Source organism: Bos indicus, chromosome 3 (genome assembly GCF_029378745.1).
Source record: "Bos indicus isolate NIAB-ARS_2022 breed Sahiwal x Tharparkar chromosome 3, NIAB-ARS_B.indTharparkar_mat_pri_1.0, whole genome shotgun sequence".
NCBI lineage: Eukaryota > Metazoa > Chordata > Mammalia > Artiodactyla > Bovidae > Bos > Bos indicus.
Genome location: NC_091762.1, coordinates 27749854 through 27757062, shown reverse-complemented (window position 1 = coordinate 27757062; position 7209 = coordinate 27749854).

Here is a 7209-nt window from a genome sequence, read left to right as displayed (position 1 = left end):
TAAAAAGCAAAACAACACCCCCCCCAAAAAAAACCCAAAAACATAAACACAAAACAACTTAGGTATCTTTTATCAAATATCTTTATTGTCCATTACATTATTTTATACCATAGACATTTTGTTCCTAAAATCTCTTCTTTCACTTACTTTAGTTCATCATTTTATCTTCAACGGACATAACTCATGTCTCTACCCTGGGAAGAAGATAGTGAGGAAAAGGCAAGCTGGTCACTGGGATGCTGTAAATGGCAATGCCACGTCATTAGGAACACAGTCATGTAACAGACCAGGCCGAGAATACATCATTAAGAACCCAGACAGAAGATCATCATCTTTCACAGTCAAGTGAAATTAAAAAGTACCTCCGAAGGAACTGTTTACTGCTTTGTCTGCAAAAAGTGCTCCGAACAGTAAACCAAAGAGACAAAACATCCTTTAGCGGATTGTTAGAGCACTTAAGGAGGTGTAAATTGTAATTAGCCATATGCTAGACTTTCACAGCCCAATAAGAGAGACGCCTGATGGTGTAAGATCTCTGTGGCCCAGTTTTTCAGGTCAAAAGCAAAGTGGCTGTTGAGTAAGGAATAATCCACCAAGGAAAGTTATAGCACTATTCCATCCTCTGGCTTCAAACACAACAGATGAGAACTCCTTTTGCATGTGTTAGAGATTGCAGTCACGTTGCTGAGTTATTATCTATGCCCAACTAGAGTGTCTGGCCTCAGAGACAGGGAGGGAGGGCCCTATTCAGTTAAAGCCCCAACCTTAAAATCATGGATCCAGGGACACATTTACTCTGTTTACAAAGGAATCAGAGTGCAAATGTGTTAACAAAGATAATATTGTTCTGTATTAACATTTCCAGGTAAGAAAAAAGTGGTTCTGAGATGGGACCTGTACCAGAGAACGGTTTCTGTGAATAAAAACAAACAAAAAACAAAACCAAAAAAATAACCCACTAACTTTGGAGAACTTTGCTTCATGTCCTGCTGTGCCAACTATGTGACTTTCAGTATGTCCCTGAACCATCTTAAACCTATTATCTAACCTCCCATAGCCTTAATTTAACATTTTTATAATGTGGGGAGTGGGCTCAGTGATTTCTAAAATGACATTCAAAATGTGTGTATGAGTGTACCTTCTCCAGTACTCTCATTTTCCTGAGAAAAACCATTAATTTCATTGGATTTGCACAAGGTGCTGTGACTAAAAAAAAGGTAAAGGGAAAAGAATAAAATAATGCTATTTGCAGCAACGTGGACTGACTCAGAGATTATCATACTAAGTCAGTCAGACAGAAAAAGACAAATACTGTGCAATATTGCTTATATGTGGAATCAAAAATATGACATAAATGAAAGTATTTACAGAACAGAAACAGACTCACAGACATAGAAAACAAATATACGGTTACCAAAGTGGAAAAGGTGCTGGGGAGAGATCAATTAGGAATTTGAGATTAATAGCTACATACCACTAAATAGAAAACAGATACACAACAAAGACTACTGTATAGCACAGGGAACTACCAGAGAAGGCGATGGCACCCACTCCAGGACTCCTGCCTGGAAAACCCCATGGACAGAGGAGCCTGGTGGGCTGCAGTCCATGGGGTCGCGAAGAGTCGGACACGACTGAGCGACTTCCCTTTCACTTTTCACTTTCATGCATTGCAGAAGGAAATGGCAACCCACTCCAGCGTTCTTGCCTGGAGAATCCCAGGGACGGGGGAGCCTGGTGGGCTGCCATCTATGGGGTTGCACAGAGTCAGACACAACTGAAGCGACTTAGCAGCAGCAGCAGCAGGGAACTATATTTAATATAAAATATAATAACCTATAATGGAAAATAATCTGAAAAAGAATATATATATATATGAGTCATTTTGCTGTACACCTGAAACGAACATAAAGTTGTAAATAAATTATAATTCAATTTTAAAATTTCTTTATTAAAAAAAGAAAGGTGAAAGGGGTTTCCTTAGTTGAAGAATCCACCTGCCAATGCAGAAGACACAGGTTTGATCCCTGATCCAGGAAGATCCCATATGCTGCAGAGCAACTAAGCCCATTCGCCACAACTACTGAGCCTGTGCTCTGCAGCCCATGTGCCACAACCCCGAAGCCTGTGTGCCTAGAGACTGTGCTCTGCAACGAGAAGCCAGTGCAATGAGAAACTCATGCGCTGTAACTAGAGTAGCCCCTTCTCTCCACAACTAGGTAAAGCCCGTGCAGCAACAAAGACCCAGCTCAGCCAAACAAATAAATAATTTTTTTTTTTTTTTTTAAGGTGAAGGAAGAATCCCAGGGCTAGTGAGAGGGGCAAATAAAACTGACAATACTCAGAATCTTGTGCCGGAACAGATAATTAACAGGAGGATTTGATTTGCTCTGTTTGGCTGAGAATAATATACTCATCTCATTCAAATGAAAACTGATGAAGAGTTGTTTATACAATTTAAGATGCAATATGATCTTCTGGCTTAAATAGCTAGATGCCAGTAATTTAAGGATTCACTTGGTTCTGAAAATCATGTGAATTTATTCACTAATGTAACTTTCTAAGTGACTTTCACTACTGTAGGGAGATAATAAGATTTGGCTAATTCTTCCTAAGGCAGATAAAGATACGGAGAAGAGCCTTTAGACTGAAGAAAACATAATGAATGCCATCATTCATATAATCTATTTGGTTCACATTGTTATCTTTTGATTTGGAGTCCATCTCATGATCAGATAGTAAAGCAAGGATCAATTTCCATAGACTACAATTCCTCCTCCTTGCTCTCAGCCCACCCATCCCATCCAGTACGGCAGCCAAGAGTAAAGTCTTCACTGGAAGGCAAGGGCCACTAGGGAGAGGGAGAGGTTTTGCTGGTTTAACACTGTATTCCTCACACCTTGAACAATGTGCCCAATACAGAGTGGTTGTTCAGAACACATTTGTTGAATGAATTCTCACGCTTAACAATTTTCAGAATGGTTTCAGGATTGGTGACTTCTTTCTGAGACTGAGTAGACCCAGTGGATCAAACTTGATTCGCTGAAATTTACTTTGGCTTCCTACTTTTTGAAAACAATGTAAATTTCTGGTTTTAATTTAGAAAGCCCAGTTGGAGGTTCAGACTGTTAATCTGCAGGTTATCATCATGTTTTTCTGATATTCAATCAACTCTAGTGTTTTAGGCCGGAGAAGGCAATGGGACCCCACTCCAGTACTCTTGCTTGGAAAATCCCATGGATGGAGGAGCCTGGTAGGCTGCAATCCATGGGGTCGCTAAGAGTCAGACACGACTGAGCGACTTCACTTTCACTTTTCACTTTCATGCATTGGAGAAGGAAATGGCAGCCCACTCCAGTGTTCTTGCCTAGAGAATCCCAGGGTCGGGGGAGCCTGGTGGGCTGTCGTCTATGGGGTCGCACAGAGTCGGACACGACTGAAGTGACTTAGCATAGCAGTGTTTTAGGCAATTCCAATAGCATCCAGATTTCAAGCCTGGGGAAGTTTGGGGCAACTGGCAAATTTTTATCACTCCTACTGAATCATAGCCTCAACTGATCGATCCCCATGAGTACGGCAAATTCATCATTTCAGTCTGTATTGCGTTGTTGTAGAACTCTCCTATGTAAGTAGCACAGCGACAATAACAGCAACAACAACCCTGACATTTTCATTAGAGTTGGGCACTCAGGAATGAATCTGTTGAATTAAATGAATGTCCTATTATCTAAGCTCAGTGCCTCTTGGGACAGCATGTAAAATTGGACTCTTAGCAAGCAAAACACTCTACGATCTAAATTCAAACATAATTAATGACTAATTTCCCTCATATTTCATCTTTCTCTGCTGTAACCTCCTGAATTTTAGTCCTAACTCTATTCATATTCTTTTATTGCTAAGGTTTGAGACATGGAAATGGCCAACTCCTCCATATTAAATTTAGATCTATTTTAGTATACGCTTTCATCCACTTACAGATGGTTTTTGAATGATAGCTGTTGGTTTGGGAGGCCAGATGACAGAGATACGTCCATCTCACTGCTAATTCCGTTTTCTTTTTGCTTTTCCTCCCTTTGTCTTCTTGCTCCTTCCTCCCAGACAGCTGCCCTCAAAATCTGGATTCCTTGTGATCTGGTCACTCCCATCACATTCGCTGTGTTTATACCAACTTAATGTTGACAGAGGTATTTGCCTTTTGGCTATCTTTATTAAGGAATGTTGCTGTGCAATACTAACAGTAGTTATCCAGCATGAAGGCTTATGTAAAAGGAAAAATGTTCTTCAGATTAAAAAAAAAAGACTCATTCTGGGTACATTTAGGCTGGTAAACATTAGGCTGGCAACACTGATTCCAAGGATTTGAAGCAACACTTAACACACCTGAAGTCTACTAGCTTGCAAAGCAAATTTTAGTAGTCTTCTGGGACATCAAATTACCAAAGAAGCAAAAGGCATGACACAGTGGTGAAGTGTAACAAAAGAAAGAAGATAATAATATCTGGATATATTTGCTTCAAGGCTTTCTGTAATTTACCAGATAAGTTACCTTTCTTCCTCACATCCCAACAAGTGTATATTTGATACACACAGTATTTTAAATATTATTTTAATTTTTTATTATTCAAAAAACCCCAGATGTTCATTACTTCTGAGTTATAAAAGGAAATACAGGTACTATATTAAATTATGGTAGAAAAGAACTTGAGAAAAAGAAAAATGAGTAAAGAATGGTCAGATGGGGAAAATATGCTCTCAAAATGGAACTCTTTGCTAAGAGCCACAGATGCAATACCTTGAGCCTCAGGAGAGCCTTAATTAGGCCAGCTCTTCCTTCAGCGCATGCTCAGAAGCTCTGGCACAGACTGTAAATTAGGGCAAGGAAATCCAGCAGGGGCCTTGGTGGGTTAATGCGGGGGAAGGGCAGGATCTTAAAGGGGCAATGGCCATTTAAACGAGCAATGCCTCTTGGCCCCACCATTTGTCTGAGGCCTCTAGACCTATCACCTCCGTCCTACTCCACTTTCTGTTTTCCCTACCTCAGTTAATACTACTACCTCCATTTCCCCAGTTATTGACTTCAAAAACATAAGAATCATTGCTGATTCCTCTCTTACGAGTCTGCAAAATGAATGACTATCAATTTTTGCAGATTTTACCATAAGTTTGACTTCATTTCTCAATCACTATTATCACTGGGTCCTGCCTGGGCTTTACTGCATGTGTGTTAAATGGCTTCAGTCGTGTCTGACTCATTGTGACCCCACGGACTGTAGCCCACAAGGCTCCTCTGTCCGTGTGATTCTCCAGGCAAGACTACTGGAGTGGGTTGCCATGCCCTCCTCCAGGAGATCTTCCCAATCCAGGAATCGATCCCACATCTCCTGTGTCTCCTGCATTGCAGGAAGATTCTTTACCGCTGAGCCACCAGGGAAGTCCCTGGGCCATTACTACAGTGTCTCCACTGGTGTTCTGTGCATTTTCCACTGCTGCCAAATCATCTTTTAAAAATCACACCACTCAACCTTAAAAAACACTTCAGTGGTGCCCATTACCCATAGGAAAAGGTTAAATAAAGCTCTTTAGTACTGCATACCTGGTCTCTATCAACCCACAGACCTCATTTCTGACACTCCCTAGATTGTATCTTCTGTCCTCACAATAACCAATTGCTTTTAGCATATATGTTCCAATATAATGTGAATTAACACTGAATATATAGAAAAGTTTCTGACTCATTTAAAATATATAAAATTTAATTAAGATGAAATAACCCAATTTTTAGTTAACAATTTAATTTAGCCATGTATCATAAATATTGATTTATAATTTTTCATTCCCACACATCATAATCTCAAAGGAAAATTTCAAAAGTTAAAAATATGACTCTTGTACCTACATAGAATGAACCCTTGTCAATGATTTTATTTTAATTGATGAAAGAACAGGTAGGATGGTAAAGCTGGTTCCAAGAGCATTTGAAAAACTGGTTATTTCTAGGGGGAAAAAAGATTGCTAGGTTAGATATAAAACAAGTTAATGTTTTACTCCTTGGAAGAAAAGTTATGACCAACTTAGATAGCATATTGAAAAGCAGAGACATTACTTTGCCAACAAAGGTCTGTTTAGTCAAGGCTATGGTTTTTCCAGTGATCATGTATGGATGTGAGAGTTGGACTGTGAAGAAAGCTGAGCACTGAAGAATTTATGCTTTTGAACTATGGTGTTGGAGAAGATTCTTGAGAGTCCCTTGGACTGCAAGGAGATCCAACCAGTCCATTCTGAAGGAGATCACCCTGGGGATTTCTTTGGAGGGAATGATGCTAAAGCTGTAACTCCAATACTTTGGCCACCTCATGTGGAGAGTTGACTCATTGGAAAAGACTCTGATGCTGGGAGGGATTGGGGGCAGGAGGAGAAGGGGACGACAGAGGATAAGATGGCTGGATGGCATCACTGACTCGATGGACGTGAGTCTAAGTGAACTCTGGGAGTTGGTGATGGACAGGGAGGCCTGGCGTGCTGCGATTCACGGGGTCGCAAAGAGTTGGACACGACTGAGCGACTGAACTGAACTGAACTGGACTGAATGTTTTACAGGGCAATGAAATAATAATTATTATCTTTCCTATTAGACATAATTATTTACATCTCTACCAAACAAAAATCTACAAATTTAAATGTAAATGCACAGTATCTTGGAGAAGGAAATGGCAACCCACTCCAGTATTCTTGCCTGGTAAATCCCATGGACAGAGGAGCCTGGTGGGCTATACAGTCCATGGGGTTACATAGAGTCAAATTCATAGCAAATAGCCAGGTCAAATACAGTTAAATTTTCCTACTGAATTAAATAATTAAATAATTCTGGGGGTGGACTTGTTGAATACTGCTTCATTACTACATTGAAAGGACATATAGTCCTCTTTCTTGCTTTCTTATTATTTCTAAATGCAGGATAATTTTCCTTAACAATAGAAGGGTTGTTTTTTTTTTTTAATTTTAATTAAAACACAAACACTTCACATTAGTCTTCTTTATCAGTGTTTTGGCACCACAATAGTCACTTATTGAGTCACCTAACAAAGTTTTCCAAAATATAACATTTTATGTCTCCTATGTTTTCTCAGATAAAGCATTCTTGGAATCTCGGGTAGTTTAAAAAGAGAATAGATATATTAAGTAACTATCAACATGGTAGAACAGTATTTC